Source organism: Bufo bufo, chromosome 4 (genome assembly GCF_905171765.1).
Source record: "Bufo bufo chromosome 4, aBufBuf1.1, whole genome shotgun sequence".
Lineage (NCBI taxonomy): Eukaryota > Metazoa > Chordata > Amphibia > Anura > Bufonidae > Bufo > Bufo bufo.
In genome coordinates this window covers 126,290,134-126,306,541 of record NC_053392.1, presented here as the reverse complement: position 1 = coordinate 126,306,541, position 16,408 = coordinate 126,290,134, and the positions used below count along the sequence as shown (strand labels likewise).

Genomic DNA, 16,408 nt, shown 5'->3' with positions numbered 1-16,408 from the left:
GACTATTTTCTATCTTGTAGGCCACACTCAACTTTAGGTTTGTGGACTACAATACACCAGGGCAAAACAGGGATATTAGTATCCTAACACAAGTGCCTCAATGACGTCTCTACATCATGCCAACTGCACCAGGATGTTGACTGTTCAGTAAGGTGAGTAAAAGGTTTATTTGGGGAAGGGGTGTGGCTAAAACTAGGCAATAAGGGGCATTATTACTATTTAATGGGCACTAAGAAGGATTATTACCATTTAAGGAGGCACCAAGGGGCACCATTACTATTTAAGGGGGCACTAAGAGGCATTATTGCTATTGAAAGGGGTTCTTAAGGGCATTACTGCTATATAAGGGGACCCAAAGGGGCATTATTACCTTGTGGGGGGCACAAAAGGGGCATTATTACTGTATACAGCAATATTACTGTGTGGGGTACACAATCTGACACTTTTACTATCCATTGTAACAATCTGGCACTGTTATATTTGGGGGCACTGTCTATGTGGCACTATTTTTGGTCTGGAGCGGTAATTATACTTATGACACTACTAATGAAGTACATTATATGGGGGCAACATGCAACATAGCTGGTACAGCAATTGGGGTAGCAACAGGTACAGAATTTGGTGTATCTGCAGGATAGAGAATATGTATAGGTTAGGGTAAGCTAGGGTGGATGTTGGAAAAGTGAGGTGTCAAAGAAAGTCATCTTGGTGGTCCAGGCCGGATGGAAGAGATAAGTGAGTAAATCCAATTAGAGAACATGTGTGTCAACTATAGGTCACTGGATATAACTACAATGTAATCACTTATGTATGTTGAGCAGAGAACCTGTGTAACATAAATATGTACAGCTATTTGTTCACTGTATGGGGTTAATATTGGTCTTTGTATAGGGGTTATATTCATCTTTGTATGCATGTATTTTCAGTAATAGTATAGTAATATTTTTCAGTCACTAAGTAGTAATATTGGTCGTGGTCCTGGTTTGGTGTTATCTGGGTTGGGCGCTTACTTAGGCCTCAGCTGTGTTTTGACTCCTGTGTGCTTAACCCCTAGCTTTGCCTCTGCCTCTCGATGTTCCTATTGCTGCTGCACTGATGTCTTCTGGCCAGGTGGTGGAATTACATTATCATCATGCCACTTGCATCACAGTTGAACAGGGCTCCCTGCAGCATCACAGCCACTTTCAACTATATCTGCATCTTAAAGGCCATCTGTCAGCAGATTTGTACCTATGACACTGGCTGACCTGTTACATGTGCTCTTGGCAGCTGAAGACATCTGTGTTGGTCTCATGTTCATATGTGCCTGAATTGCTGAGCAAAATTAAGCTTTAATATAGCAAATTAGCCTCTAGGAGCAAAGGGAGCATTGTCATTAAACTTGGAGGCTTCCCTTTCTCTGCAACTGCTGCACCCTCTCCACTTTGATTGACAGGACCACACAGTGAAAATGTCATCATGCCTGGCCCTGTCAATCAAAGTGGGTAATGTGCGCCAGTTGCAGAGAGAGCAGAGCCTCTAGGTGTAATGACAACGCCCCCATTGCTCCTAGAGGCTCATTTGCATATATTAAAACATAATTTATCTCAGCAATGCATGTACATATGAACATGGGACCAACACAGATGCCTTCAGCTGCCAAGTGCACATGCAACAGGTCAGCCAGTTTCATAGCTACAAAACTGCTGACAGATGCCCTTTAAAGGTAATCTGTCACCCCAATTTTGGACTATTATCTACAGTAATACATGAGTAGTACTGCAGATATGGAGTTTTTCAGTATAGCTTTGAGTGCTGACAGAGGGGTAAAGGGAGGCAGTATGAAAATAAAAAATTGTGATCTGGACTCCATATCTGCAGCACTTCTCATGTAGTACTGTAGATAATAGTCCAAAATTGAGGTGATAGATTCCCTTTAAGGGTACTTTCACATTAGCGTTTTTATTTTCCGGTGTTGAGTTCCGTCCTAGGGGCTCAATACCGGGAAAAAAACTGATCAGTTTTATCCTAATGCATTCTGAATAGAGAGCATTCCGATCAGTATGTATCAGGATGTCTTCAGTTCAGTCCTTCTTACGTTTTTTGGCGGGAGAAAATACCGCAGCATGCCACTTTCTGGCTACTGTTGACCCAAATCTTTGTGAGATGATCATTTGGCACTTGCTAATGTAGTCTTCGTTAAAATTCTGCACCATTTTGTATATTTTATAAGATATACTCCCTTGTTTAGAAAGTCTTTTGTGTTGTCCACACAGAGGTCCTGTCCATAATGGAGGGCCATACAACCAGGCAAATCACCTCCATGTGATGCCTCCTCCATTCCAACACACTGCACCTGCTGTATTCCCTTGTAGTGTTGGGAGTTTAGTGCAGGTGCAGTGTGATGGAGGAGACATCACATGGAGGTGATTTCCCTGGTCAAGTGACCCTCCGTCAGTGGCCATCTTATGGACAGGACCTCTGTGTGGACAGCACAAAATACTTTTAAACAAGGGGGCATTTCAACAAAGACTATATTAGTAAGTGCTATATAATCATCTCACAAAGACATTGGTCGACAGTAAGCAGAAAGTGACCAACCCCTTTAAGCCTGTGTGCCAATGACTGTGTCACATTTCAAGCATGCTGCTTTGGACTATAACATATGCTTTAATTCAGGCGCTGTAAGCTGCTTACCGCATGGCTATTAACAATTCACAGAGAAAAACGAATCAGTTTGTAATGGTTTTCTTGTATACTAGTGCGTCTTGAAGGGCCGTGTGGTTCTCTCCGCATCGCAGACGCTTCTCAGGCGCTCTGTGTGACGTTAGATCAAACAACTAGGCAAAATGGATCCTCTATGTGCATTTAAAAGACATCCAAACATTGCAAACAGCATGGAATTAAAATGCTATTATAACAGTTTTTTATACAATAAGAATTCTAGAAAGGTCTCATCCAGTACCTGAGCTTACCCTGGATCTACCTAAATTTATACTAAGCAATAGTTGGTATAAATTTAGACAAGATTGGTTAGCCATGCACCAAATTTATCATCCAGCCCAAGCCACTATTTATGTCCTTTTATACAATTAGTAAATATGCCCCTATGTGTCTGTGAAACACTTATTTTGGCCAGGAACCTCTATCATAGCACTGATCATCAACAGGAAGCTGAAGAGACCAACAAAGTACCCAACTGTGAATATGCACTACACTATAGTAGGGAATTTGCTAACTATTCTTGTTCTATAATGCTATTTAATGTTATTTAATATGTAAATGCTTTTTAATGTACAAACCGGATACCAAAAAAGTTGGGACACTAAACAAATTGTGAATAAAAACTGAATGCAATGATGTGGAGATGGCAAATGTAAATATTTTATTTGTAATAGAACGTAGATGACAGATCAAACGTTTAATCCGAGTAAATGTATCATTTTAAAGGAAAAATACGTTGATTCAAAATTTCACAGTGTCAACAAATCCCAAAAAAGTTGGGACAAGTAGCAATAAGAGGCTGGAAAAAGTAAATTTGAGCATAACGAAGAGCTGGAAGACCAAATAACACTAATTAGGTCAATTGGCAACATGATTGGGTATAAAAAGAGCTTCTCAGAGTGGCAGAGTCTCTCAGAAGCCAAGATGGGTAGAGGATCACCAATTCCCACAATGTTGCGCAGAAAGATAGTGGAGCAATATCAGAAAGGTGTTACTCAGCGAAAAATTGCAAAGACTTTGCATCTATCATCATCAACTGTGCATAACATCATCCGAAGATTCAGAGAATCTGGAACAATCTCTGTGCGTAAGGGTCAAGGCCGTAAAACCATACTGGATGCCCGTTATCTCCGGGCCCTTAAACGACACTGCACCACAAACAGGAATGCTACTGTAAAGGAAATCACAGAATGGGCTCAGGAATACTTCCAGAAACCATTGTCAGTGAACACAATCCACCGTGCCATCCGCCGTTGCCAGCTGAAACTCTACAGTGCAAAGAAGAAGCCATTTCTAAGCAAGATCTACAAGCTCAGGCGTTTTCACTGGGCCAGGGATCATTTAAAATGGAGTGTGGCAAAATGGAAGACTGTTCTGTGGTCAGACGAGTCACGATTCGAAGTTCTTTTTGGAAATCTGGGACGCCATGTCATCCAGACCAAAGAGGACAAGGACAACCCAAGTTGTTATCAACGCTCAGTTCAGAAGCCTGCATCTCTGATGGTATGGGGTTGCATGAGTGCGTGTGGCATGGGCAGCTTGCATGTCTGGAAAGGCACCATCAATGCAGAAAAATATATTCAGGTTCTAGAACAACATATGCTCCCATCCAGACGTCATCTCTTTCAGGGAAGACCCTGCATTTTTCAACAAGATAATGCCAGACCACATTCTGCATCAATCACAACATCATGGCTGCGTAGGAGAAGGATCCGGGTACTGAAATGGCCAGTCTGCAGTCCAGATCTTTCACCTATAGAGAACATTTGGCGCATCATAAAGAGGAAGGTGCAACAAAGAAGGCCCAAGACGATTGAACAGTTAGAGGCCTGTATTAGACAAGAATGGGAGAGCATTCCTATTTCTAAACTTGAGAAACTGGTCTCCTCGGTCCCCAGACGTCTGTTGAGTGTTGTAAGAGGAAGGGGAGATGCCACACAGTGGTGAAAATGGCCTTGTCCCAACTTTTTGGGGATTTGTTGACACCATGAAATTCTGATTCAACATATTTTTCCCTTAAAATGGTACATTTTCTCAGTTTAAACTTTTGTTCCGTGATTTATGCTCTATTCTGAATCAAATATTAGACGTTGGCCCCTCCACATCATTGCATTCAGTTTTTATTCACGATTTGTATAGTGTCCCAACTTTTTTGGAATCCGGTTTGTACCAGCATATATCTGTATGGATCAGTTGGGGTTAATAATTCTGACCGCCTATTATAACAGTTTTTTATACAATAAGAATTCTAGAAAGGTCTCATCCAGTACCTGAGCTTACCCTGGATCTACCTAAATTTATACTAAGCAATAGTTGGTATAAATTTAGACAAGATTGGTTAGCCATGCACCAAATTTATCATCCAGCCCAAGCCACTATTTATGTCCTTTTATACAATTAGTAAATATGCCCCTATGTGTCTGTGAAACACTTATTTTGGCCAGGAACCTCTATCATAGCACTGATCATCAACAGGAAGCTGAAGAGACCAACAAAGTACCCAACTGTGAATATGCACTACACTATAGTAGGGAATTTGCTAACTATTCTTGTTCTATAATGCTATTTAATGTTATTTAATATGTAAATGCTTTTTAATGTACAAACCGGATACCAAAAAAGTTGGGACACTAAACAAATTGTGAATAAAAACTGAATGCAATGATGTGGAGATGGCAAATGTAAATATTTTATTTGTAATAGAACGTAGATGACAGATCAAACGTTTAATCCGAGTAAATGTATCATTTTAAAGGAAAAATACGTTGATTCAAAATTTCACAGTGTCAACAAATCCCAAAAAAGTTGGGACAAGTAGCAATAAGAGGCTAGAAAAAGTAAATTTGAGCATAACGAAGAGCTGGAAGACCAAATAACACTAATTAGGTCAATTGGCAACATGATTGGGTATAAAAAGAGCTTCTCAGAGTGGCAGAGTCTCTCAGAATCCAAGATGGGTAGAGGATCACCAATTCCCACAATGTTGCGCAGAAAGATAGTGGAGCAATATCAGAAAGGTGTTACTCAGCGAAAAATTGCAAAGACTTTGCATCTATCATCATCAACTGTGCATAACATCATCCGAAGATTCAGAGAATCTGGAACAATCTCTGTGCGTAAGGGTCAAGGCCGTAAAACCATACTGGATGCCCGTTATCTCCGGGCCCTTAAACGACACTGCACCACAAACAGGAATGCTACTGTAAAGGAAATCACAGAATGGGCTCAGGAATACTTCCAGAAACCATTGTCAGTGAACACAATCCACCGTGCCATCCGCCGTTGCCAGCTGAAACTCTACAGTGCAAAGAAGAAGCCATTTCTAAGCAAGATCTACAAGCTCAGGCGTTTTCACTGGGCCAGGGATCATTTAAAATGGAGTGTGGCAAAATGGAAGACTGTTCTGTGGTCAGACGAGTCACGATTCGAAGTTCTTTTTGGAAATCTGGGACGCCATGTCATCCAGACCAAAGAGGACAAGGACAACCCAAGTTGTTATCAACGCTCAGTTCAGAAGCCTGCATCTCTGATGGTATGGGGTTGCATGAGTGCGTGTGGCATGGGCAGCTTGCATGTCTGGAAAGGCACCATCAATGCAGAAAAATATATTCAGGTTCTAGAACAACATATGCTCCCATCCAGACGTCATCTCTTTCAGGGAAGACCCTGCATTTTTCAACAAGATAATGCCAGACCACATTCTGCATCAATCACAACATCATGGCTGCGTAGGAGAAGGATCCGGGTACTGAAATGGCCAGTCTGCAGTCCAGATCTTTCACCTATAGAGAACATTTGGCGCATCATAAAGAGGAAGGTGCAACAAAGAAGGCCCAAGACGATTGAACAGTTAGAGGCCTGTATTAGACAAGAATGGGAGAGCATTCCTATTTCTAAACTTGAGAAACTGGTCTCCTCGGTCCCCAGACGTCTGTTGAGTGTTGTAAGAGGAAGGGGAGATGCCACACAGTGGTGAAAATGGCCTTGTCCCAACTTTTTGGGGATTTGTTGACACCATGAAATTCTGATTCAACATATTTTTCCCTTAAAATGGTACATTTTCTCAGTTTAAACTTTTGTTCCGTGATTTATGCTCTATTCTGAATCAAATATTAGACGTTGGCCCCTCCACATCATTGCATTCAGTTTTTATTCACGATTTGTATAGTGTCCCAACTTTTTTGGAATCCGGTTTGTACCAGCATATATCTGTATGGATCAGTTGGGGTTAATAATTCTGACCGCCTCCCCCCCTCCAAGATCACTCTAGAGTAGCTGAGGGAATGCCTGTACATCTGCTCACTCCTCAGAGTACTAGGCCTAAACTCCAGAGAACAAGAATCTCTGAAATCCATCTCTACTTCACAGTACTCAAGGAAAAGACAAAGGAAAAAAACTAGAAGGTCTAGAATCACACTGGAGTCACTCAGTAAGGTATTTGCTTTTTAAGGTTGATAGAGACTTTACTGCAGTGAGGGGGACATTGCTAAAACACCCTTTACACTTGGACACACTTAGACCCACCTTATCTTAATCCTGTATGTCTCAACTGGGAATCACAGACAAGTTTGCAAGAACCTTATTGCAGAAAGAGACTTTGGGGTGATAGAGGGAAAAATACTACAACCACCATCCTGGCCTAAATCAATACATTGCTATCTGGGAATATTTGCACTGTGAATTGTTTGGAATTGTGTTTTGATACCATTGGAAGTACTACAACTCCCATTCTGCACTTTATTAAATGGATATGTTTATCTTCCACAACTGGCACCCCAACTACCATCAGGAAGGAGTCCCAAAATCAGGGCAGTAGCATCAGTGTGAGGATTTACACTGTGAATAATTATTGCAGTAAGGGCCACTACTACTCCCATCCTGCACTCCTTTGGGGCTTGCAGAAAATAAATATGGCATTCTATTAGTTGAAAATTTAATGACTGAGCAGTAGAAAATTCAATGCCCAAACTTAATCGTTAGGATATGCCCCCCACCTTTGGGACCCGCACCTATACTTAGAAAAGAATTCGAAAAGTCCCAGAGGGTGCACCGCAGATGTGCAGTCATCCTCCATTCACTTCTATGGGGCTGAAGCTCTCATAGGAATGAACGGAGGGCGGTTGGGCTTGCTCTGTGTGCCCTCTGAGACTTTACAGGCTCTGTTCTAAGCATAGATGTGATCCCAGAAGTGAGACCCACACCTATCAGACATTGGGGACATATCCTAGCAATATGCCCCTAATCTCTGAAATAGGAATAACCCTTTATAATCCCAAAACCTTAAGCTTTTACTGAAACATTAAAAATTTAAGTTAACAGAAAAATGTTATGATGAACTACAATGTTTCAGACTAAAAGCTTTTACTCATGGCCTACACTTGCTAGCAACCACCTGCCTGTATCTGATCACATCAGATGTGGTCTATCCTGAAGGCATAACCATGTACATACAGATCACCTATACAAAAATTTAAATAGGAAAACTTTCTGGTTGTTCCTGATCTATACAAGACAACCAGAAGGTGTGAATATCCACCCAAATTCCAGACATTTTATTACACTATTAATCTTTTATTGGTGGCCATCATTTAGTAATACCAAATTATTCTGAGTTTTCTGAATATTCTTATGTCAACCGATGACGAATGCTGTAGTCTCTATATAACAATGCTTTATCTATAATCTTTGCATTAACTGATTGTTTGACTTTTATACTGATGTGTTGTATTTTTGTGATTATACTTGGACTCTTAATATCTCCACTGGGTCCTGTTTTTGTTGTTTGTATGTATCTGGTTATGTCTTCATTATGGACCATATGCCTGGTCGCATAATCTCAGGTTTTTTAGGGCAGGTGATAACCAGTAGGTGTAGGTCAGGAGGATGGATATTGAGTCTGAAACGTACAGTACATCCCCATGGAAGTGGAACATGATTTTATTTTCCAAATGTATTTAGTAAAGCCTGAAGTTATGGGTAACACATGGGTTCTGTATTTGATACTGTTCATGGACTTTAGACATTATCTCCGGTTTTCCATGCATTAGCTGATTGGTGAACTGATCTCCTGCTGTGTTTTCTGGGTGAAAACTCTAATATGGAATTTCTTTCCCTTAAATGTTTCTGTGAGGATTTATGTATTATCCATATAACACATATTTACAATTTATGTTACTGAAAAGCAATTTTGTATTAGTGCATAACACTATCTGTACATTTCCTTACCTTTCTATGCTGTCTAAATCCTCACGATTTCCATTTGTAAGAATTTTGGATGCGACTCCAATTACTCTTAAGCCCTGAAATGTATAGTTTTCCAGTACTTCCGAAAATTCTTTAGGGACTACGTAATTAAAATAAATGAATATGTACAATAAAGTAATTCAGGAAAACAATCTAATTTCATATCAACTCTTACTACAGGTGCACTAAAACCTGGTCTGTTATTATATTATATTATAATAAGAGAAGTACAGATCTTGGCTTGAGATATCTCTAGATGAGTGGTGCAAGATGACCAACTTTGGTAAAAAAAAAAAAAAGTTTGCAGTACTAACAATGCTCAACAGTAAAGAGTAAAGCAAATATTTTTTTTGTCACTTCACGACCGCCCATTGAGCTGGTTGTTTATCTCTGAATGGACGTTCTGGAACGTCCATTCAGAGATCGCAGCTGCACACTAATCATGCAGCTGCAAAGCAGGGGGCCCGCTGTCAGTGACAGCAGTGCAACCCAGAGAGAAGGGAGGGACAGTTCCTATATGTCTCTGCCTTCTAGATCGCTGTATACACAGCACTCAAAAAGTTATTGCTCTTAAAAACCTTGACAGAAAATTCCATCTTAGAATATCAAGATGCCGCTCCTTCCCTTCTGAGCCCTGCCGTATCCCAAAATAACAGTTTACGACCACAATTGGGTTAGTTACTGGATTCAGGAGAAAGTGGGTAACAAATTGGGGGGGGATATTCTCCTGTTATCTTTTGTGGAAAAGAAAGTTTGGGCCTAAAGCACACCACTTAAAAATTCCTTGGGTGGTGTAGTTTACAAAATATGGTCACTTTTTGGGGGTTTTCACTGTGGGGTACTTCAGGGCCTCTTCAAATGCAACATGGTGCCCAAAGACCATTCCAGCAAAATCTGCCCTCCAAAAACCGTATGGCGCTCCTTGCCTTCTGTGCCCTGTCGTGTGCCCAAACAGTGGCATACGACCACATATGTAATGTTTCTGCAAACTGCAGAATCAAGGTAATAAATATTGAGGTTTGTTTTGTTGTTAACCCTTGATGTGTTCCAGGAAAAAAATGGATTAAAATGGAAAATCTGCAAAAAAAAGTGAAATTTTTAAATTTCACCTCTATTTTGCTTTAATTCCTGTGGAATACCAAAAGCATTCGCAACATTTCTAAAACCAGTTTTGAATAGTTTGAGGTGTGTTATTTCTAAAATGGGGTCATTTATGGGTTGTTTCTATTATGTAAGCCCCACAAAGTGACTACAGAACTGAACTGGTCCTTAAACTCCTCAGGACCGCCGTACGCAGGATTGCGTCTTTGCGGCGGTCCTGTTGTTCTGGGTGGACGCGCCGGTGTTTCCTCTCGCGAGACGCGAGATTTCGTGCATTGCCGGCCCGCGCATGCGCATCGCGGGCCGGCAAAAGTTAAAGAAGTATTTCGTCACCAGCCTGCCAGCCACGATCATTGGCTGGCAGGCTGGCGATTTTCAAAAAATCAAATCAGAAGCCAGATAACAGATCATATTAGTAAATATGATCTGTTATATGGCTTCTCTGCTTCTCTGCTGGTCCTTTTCGTCGGTTGGATCCAGCAGAGGAGCAGAGATCACTGTGAGTACCCACCAACACTACACCTTAGCCCCAGATCACCCTCCATCACCCCCATCATCCTAATTAACCCCTTGATCGCCCCCTGTCAATCACTTAGTGAAAGACAAAAAGTGATCAGTGTAAACTGTCACTTTTTTTTTTTCACTAGTATTGGCTGTTAGGTTTTAGGATAGTTTAGGCCCCTTGGTTAGGTAGTTTAGCGTCAGTTAGCGCCCAGCCCACCGCACCGCAGTCACTTTTATTCGCTGTTTAGCGTATCGCTAATCAGCATTTGTACTTTTATAGTAACTGTAAGTGATCAAAACTGATCACGGTCAGATCTATAATAGTATTAGTGTCACCTTAGCTCGCCCTCCACTCAAAACGCAGTGTTTGCCCGATCAGGCCTGATCGGTCGCCCACACGTGCGTTCACCCACGCCCGCCCCACCGCAGTGACAAAAAAAAATTTGTTTTTTGATCACTGCACATTCACTTTACACGCACTGCGGCGATAAAAAAAATCAGTTTTGATATTTTTTATCAACCGCAGCGGCCTCCGGTACTTCGCTAGCCTCCCCTTTGTAAGACAGGCTTGCTTTTTTTCTTGGGTAGTCTCAGGGAATACCCCTAAATTTAGTAGTCCAAAATGTCAAACAGGGGGTATTCTTCTGAAGAGGCCTACAGGATTCTGACCCAGTCGGATGAGGAGTGGGAACCCTCATCTGACGAATCTAGCGGGTCAGAATATGAACCTGTGGAAAGCAGTGGCTCTCTGACCCAAAGTTCGGACGAGGAGGTGGAGGTCCCTGGCAGCACCAGGCGTACCCGGCCCCGTGTCGCTAGACCACAGGTTATGCAGGATCCGCTTCAAGAGCAGCAGAGTGGGGCTGTCGCTGCCGGATCACGTGGTGAGGCATACACCAGCAGCGCAGCCCTTCCTGGACCTAGTAACAGCACTGCCGTACAACATGGTGACGTGGCGAGCACCAGAAGGGCAGTTGAAGCTGGTACGGTGGCACGTGCAGTAGTTACCCCGTCGCAGCCACCGCGCAGACAGGCCCGTAGAGCCCCTAGAATCCCTGAGGTGCTGGCAAACCCTGATTGGCAGTCACCAACTTCAGCCGCACCTGTAGTTCCCCCTTTCACCGCCCAGTCTGGAGTTCGGGTTGAGACGGCTCAAATCGGTTCGGCCCTGGGATTTTTTGAGCTGTTCTTGACTGCGGAGCTCTTGGACTTAGTCGTGGCAGAGACAAACCGGTATGCCACACAATTTATATCCGCCAACCCGGGAAGCTCTTATGCCCAGTCTTTCCGGTGGAAACCAGTCCAAGTTTCCGAACTTAAATTTTTTTTCGGCCTTCTCCTCAACATGGGTCTAACTAAAAAGCATGAATTGCGGTCATATTGGTCCACGAACCCGATTCATCACATGCCCATGTTCTCTGCTGCTATGTCCAGGACACGATTTGAGACCATCCTGCGTTTCCTGCACTTTAGCGACAACACCACCTCCCGTCCCAGAGGCCACCCAGCTTTTGACCGGCTCCACAAAATTCGGCCCCTCATAGACCATTTCAACCAGAAATTTGCAGATTTGTATACCCCTGAGCAAAACATCTGCGTAGACGAGTCCCTAATACATTTTACCGGGCGCCTTGGCTTCAAACAATACATCCCAAGCAAGCGTGTCCGGTATGGGGTCAAATTGTATAAGCTCTGTGAAAGGGCCACAGGCTATACCCACAAATTTCGGATCTATGAAGGGAAAAGATCAGACCCTGGAGCCGGTCGGTTGCCCTGACTACCTGGGGAGCAGTGGGAAGACAGTCTGGGACTTGGTGTCACCCTTATTCGGCAAGGGGTACCATCTTTATGTGGACAATTTTTACACAAGTGTGGCCCTCTTTAGGCATTTGTTTCTAGAACGGATTTGCGCCTGTGGCACCGCGCGAACTAGTCGCGTGGGCTTCCCCCAACGGCTTGTAACCACCCGTCTTGCAAGGGGGGAGAGGGCTGCTTGTGTAACGAAGAACTGCTCGCGGTGAAATGGAGAGACAAGCGTGACGTTTACATGCTCTCCTCCATTCACGCAGACACGACAATCCAAATTGAAAGGGCAACCCGTGTCATTGAAAAGCCCCTCTCAGTCCACGACTATAATGCGCTCATGGGAGGGGTGGACTTCAATGACCAGATGTTGGCTCCCTATTTAGTTTCCCGCAGAACCAGACGCTGGTATAAGAAGGTGTCTGTATATTTAATTCAGTTGGCTGCCTATAATAGTTTTGTTCTCTACAGTAAGGCTGGGAGAACAGGATCCTTCCTCAAATTCCAGGAAGAGATCATCGAGAACCTCATTTATCCGGGAGGTTCCGTGGCCCCATCCACCAGTGTAGTTAGCCGTCTACACGAGCGACATTTCCCCAGTGTCGTTGCTGGTACCTCAACCCAACCGCCACCCCGAAAAAAATGTCGTGTCTGTAGCAGGAGTGGAATAAGGCGTGACACCTGCTATTTCTGTCCTGACTGTCCGGACCACCCTGCCCTATGCTATGGTGAGTGTTTCCGGAAGTACCACACACAGGTACACCTAGCATAGGGATCACATCTCACCAGGACAGGCACACAGGGCTATTAGGGCCCTTTCTCTCACAGCTGCTGCAAACCTCTCCTTTCACCTGGGATAAAGTGCATAACGTACTTCGCCACATCTTTGGGCGATTTGCGCTTTGCACATTGTCCCATGGGGAAGGAGACGTTTGTTCTATAAAGATAAAACAAACTAAACAAAAAAAAAATTACCGGTAAGTAAAAAAGTTAAAAAAGTAAAAAAAAAAGTTAATATGTTCTGTTCTAAAGTTAATAAAGTTATTGCTTTGCGGCCTGGTTTTTTCTTTTTTGTTTTGTTTTTTTTACCTCCCAGGTGGACCAACCGATCGACTAGCTGCAGCACTGATGTGCATTCGGACAGAAGCATTGCGCTGCTGTCAGATTACACGCAAGTCGGTGTATGCGGCGCTGCAAGACGAGATTTCTCCTCTGCAGTAAAAGATACGTTTGCCAAGGCATATGAGCTGAGGAGGTGGCGGTGTTCATATACTTTGGCAAACACTTTGTATATATAAAAAAAAAAATCCCGGCAATGATTTATTCATCCACATCGATTGATGTGAATGGAGAAATCTGGTTTGCCAGGGCATACGAGCTGAAGTGGGTATGGATATTGGGCGGAGCTCCTATGTCCTGGCAGACGCCTTTCCCCTCCTTTTTCTTTTTTTGGCAGAGATTTTTTCATCCACATTGATCGATGCGAATGAAGAAATCTGTGCCGTTCATTTTTTTCTTTCAGCCCAGAGGCTGAACGGAAAAAAAAAATCTCATTACCCGTATGCTCAATATAAGGAGAATAGCAGAAACTCCTAATGCTGGGCATACATGTAATGATTGCGGAGACCCTCAAATGCCAGGGCAGTACAAACACCCCACAAATAACACCATTTTGGAAAGGAGACACCCCAAGGTATTCGCTGAGGGGCATATTGAGTCCATGAAAAGACAACTTTTCCCATTTTTTTATACAAAGTTGGCATTTGACCAAGATATTTATCTCACCCAGCATGGGTATATGTAAAAAGACACCCCAAAACACATTCCTCAACTTCTCCTGAATACAGAGATACCAGATGTGTGACACTTTTTTGCAGCCTAGGTGGGCAAAGGGGCCCATATTCCAAAGAGCACCTTTCGGATTTCACTGGTCATTTTTTACAGAATTTGATTTCAAACTCCTTACCACACATTTGGGCCCCTAGAATGCCAGGGCAGTATAACTACCCCACAAGTGACCCCATTTTGGAAAGAAGACACCCCAAGGTATTCCGTGAGGGGCATGGCGAGTTCCTAGAATTTTTTATTTTTTGTCACAAGTTAGTGGAAAATGATGATTTTTTTTTTTTTTTTTTCATACAAAGTCTCATATTCCACTAACTTGTGACAAAAAATAAAAACTTCCATGAACTCACTATGCCCATCAGCGAATACCTTGGGGTCTCTTCTTTCCAAAATGGGGTCACTTGTGGGGTAGTTATACTGCCCTGGCATTCTAGGGGCCCAAATGTGTGGTAAGGAGTTTGAAATCAAATTCTGTAAAAACTGACCAGTGAAATCCGAAAGGTGCTCTTTGGAATATGGGCCCCTTTGCCCACCTAGGCTGCAAAAAAGTGTCACACATCTGGTATCTCTGTATTCAGGAGAAGTTGAGGAATGTGTTTTGGGGTGTCTTTTTACATATACCCATGCTGGGTGAGATAAATATCTTGGTCAAATGCCAACTTTGTATAAAAAAATGGGAAAAGTTGTCTTTTGCCAAGATATTTCTCTCACCCAGCATGGGTATATGTAAAATGACACCCCAAAACACATTCCCCAACTTCTCCTGAGTACGGAGATACCAGATGTGTGACACTTTTTTGCAGCCTAGGTGGGCAAAGGGGCCCATATTACAAAGAGCACCTTTCGGATTTCACTGGTCAGTTTTTACAGAATTTGATTTCAAACTCCTTACCACACATTTGGGCCCCTAGAATGCCAGGGCAGTATAACTACCCCACAAGTGACCCCATTTTGGAAAGAAGAGACCCCAAGGTATTTCGTGATGGGCATAGTGAGTTCATAGAACTTTTTATTTTTTGTCACAAGTTAGTGGAATATGAGACTTTGTAAGAAAAAAAAAATAAAATCATCATTTTCCGCTAACTTGTGACAAAAAATAAAAAGTTCTATGAACTCACTATGCCCATCAGCGAATACCTTAGGGTGTGTACTTTCCGAAATTGGGTCATTTGTGGGGTGTTTGTACTGTCTGGCCATTGTAGAACCTCAGGAAACATGACAGGTGCTCAGAAAGTCAGAGCTGCTTCAAAAAGCGGAAATTCACATTTTTGTACCATAGTTTGTAAACGCTATAACTTTTACCCAAATCATTTTTTTTTTACCCAAACATTTTTTTTTTATCAAAGACATGTAGAACAATAAATTTAGAGCAAAATTTATATATGGATCTCGTTTTTTTTGCAAAATTTTACAACTGAAAGAGAAAAATGTCATTTTTTTGCAAAAAAATCGTTAAATTTCGATTAATAACAAAAAAAGTAAAAATGTCAGCAGCAATGAAATACCACCAAATGAAAGCTCTATTAGTGAGAAGAAAAGGAGGTAAAATTCATTTGGGTGTTAAGTTGCATGACCGAGCAATAAACGGTGAAAGTAGTGTAGGTCAGAAGTGTAAAAAGTGGCCTGGTCTTTCAGGGTGTTTAAGCACTGGGGGCTGAGGTGGTTAAAAAAGTTGACTTTGGAAATTTTCTTAAAAATGTAAAAAATTACGTCTAAAATTCTAAACCTTCTAGCATCCTAAAAAATAAAATGTCATTACTAAAATGATGCCAACATAAAGTAGACATATGGGAAATGTTTAATAAATATTTTTATGAGGCATCACTATCTGTCTGAAAACCAGAGAGATTCAAATTTAGAAAACAGTGAATTTTTTCACATTTTCGTTAACTTTTAGATTTTTTTTTAAAAATAAAAGGTAAAACATATTGACTCAAATTTTCCATTAACATGAAGTAAAATGTGTCACGAGAAAACAATCTGAATGGCTTGGATAAGTAAAAGCCTTCTAAAGTTATTACCACATAAAGTGACACATGTCAGATTTTCAAAATTAGGCCTGGTCAGGAAGGGGGTAAATGGCCCGGTCTGGAAGTGGTTAAAAATCTGGTCAACTCACACCTTATCTTGAGATATTCTTGAGCCATGAGGTAAGGTGAGGAAGTACACATCTTGTAAATTCTACAATTTGGCATATAATATATGAATT

At 42.0% G+C, this 16,408-nt stretch overlaps 1 pseudogene; it reads right to left on the bottom strand.

The window, feature by feature from the left end:
• LOC120999049 overlaps nt 1–16,408 on the bottom strand; it is a 90,431-nt pseudogene that overhangs the window by 19,074 nt on the left and 54,949 nt on the right.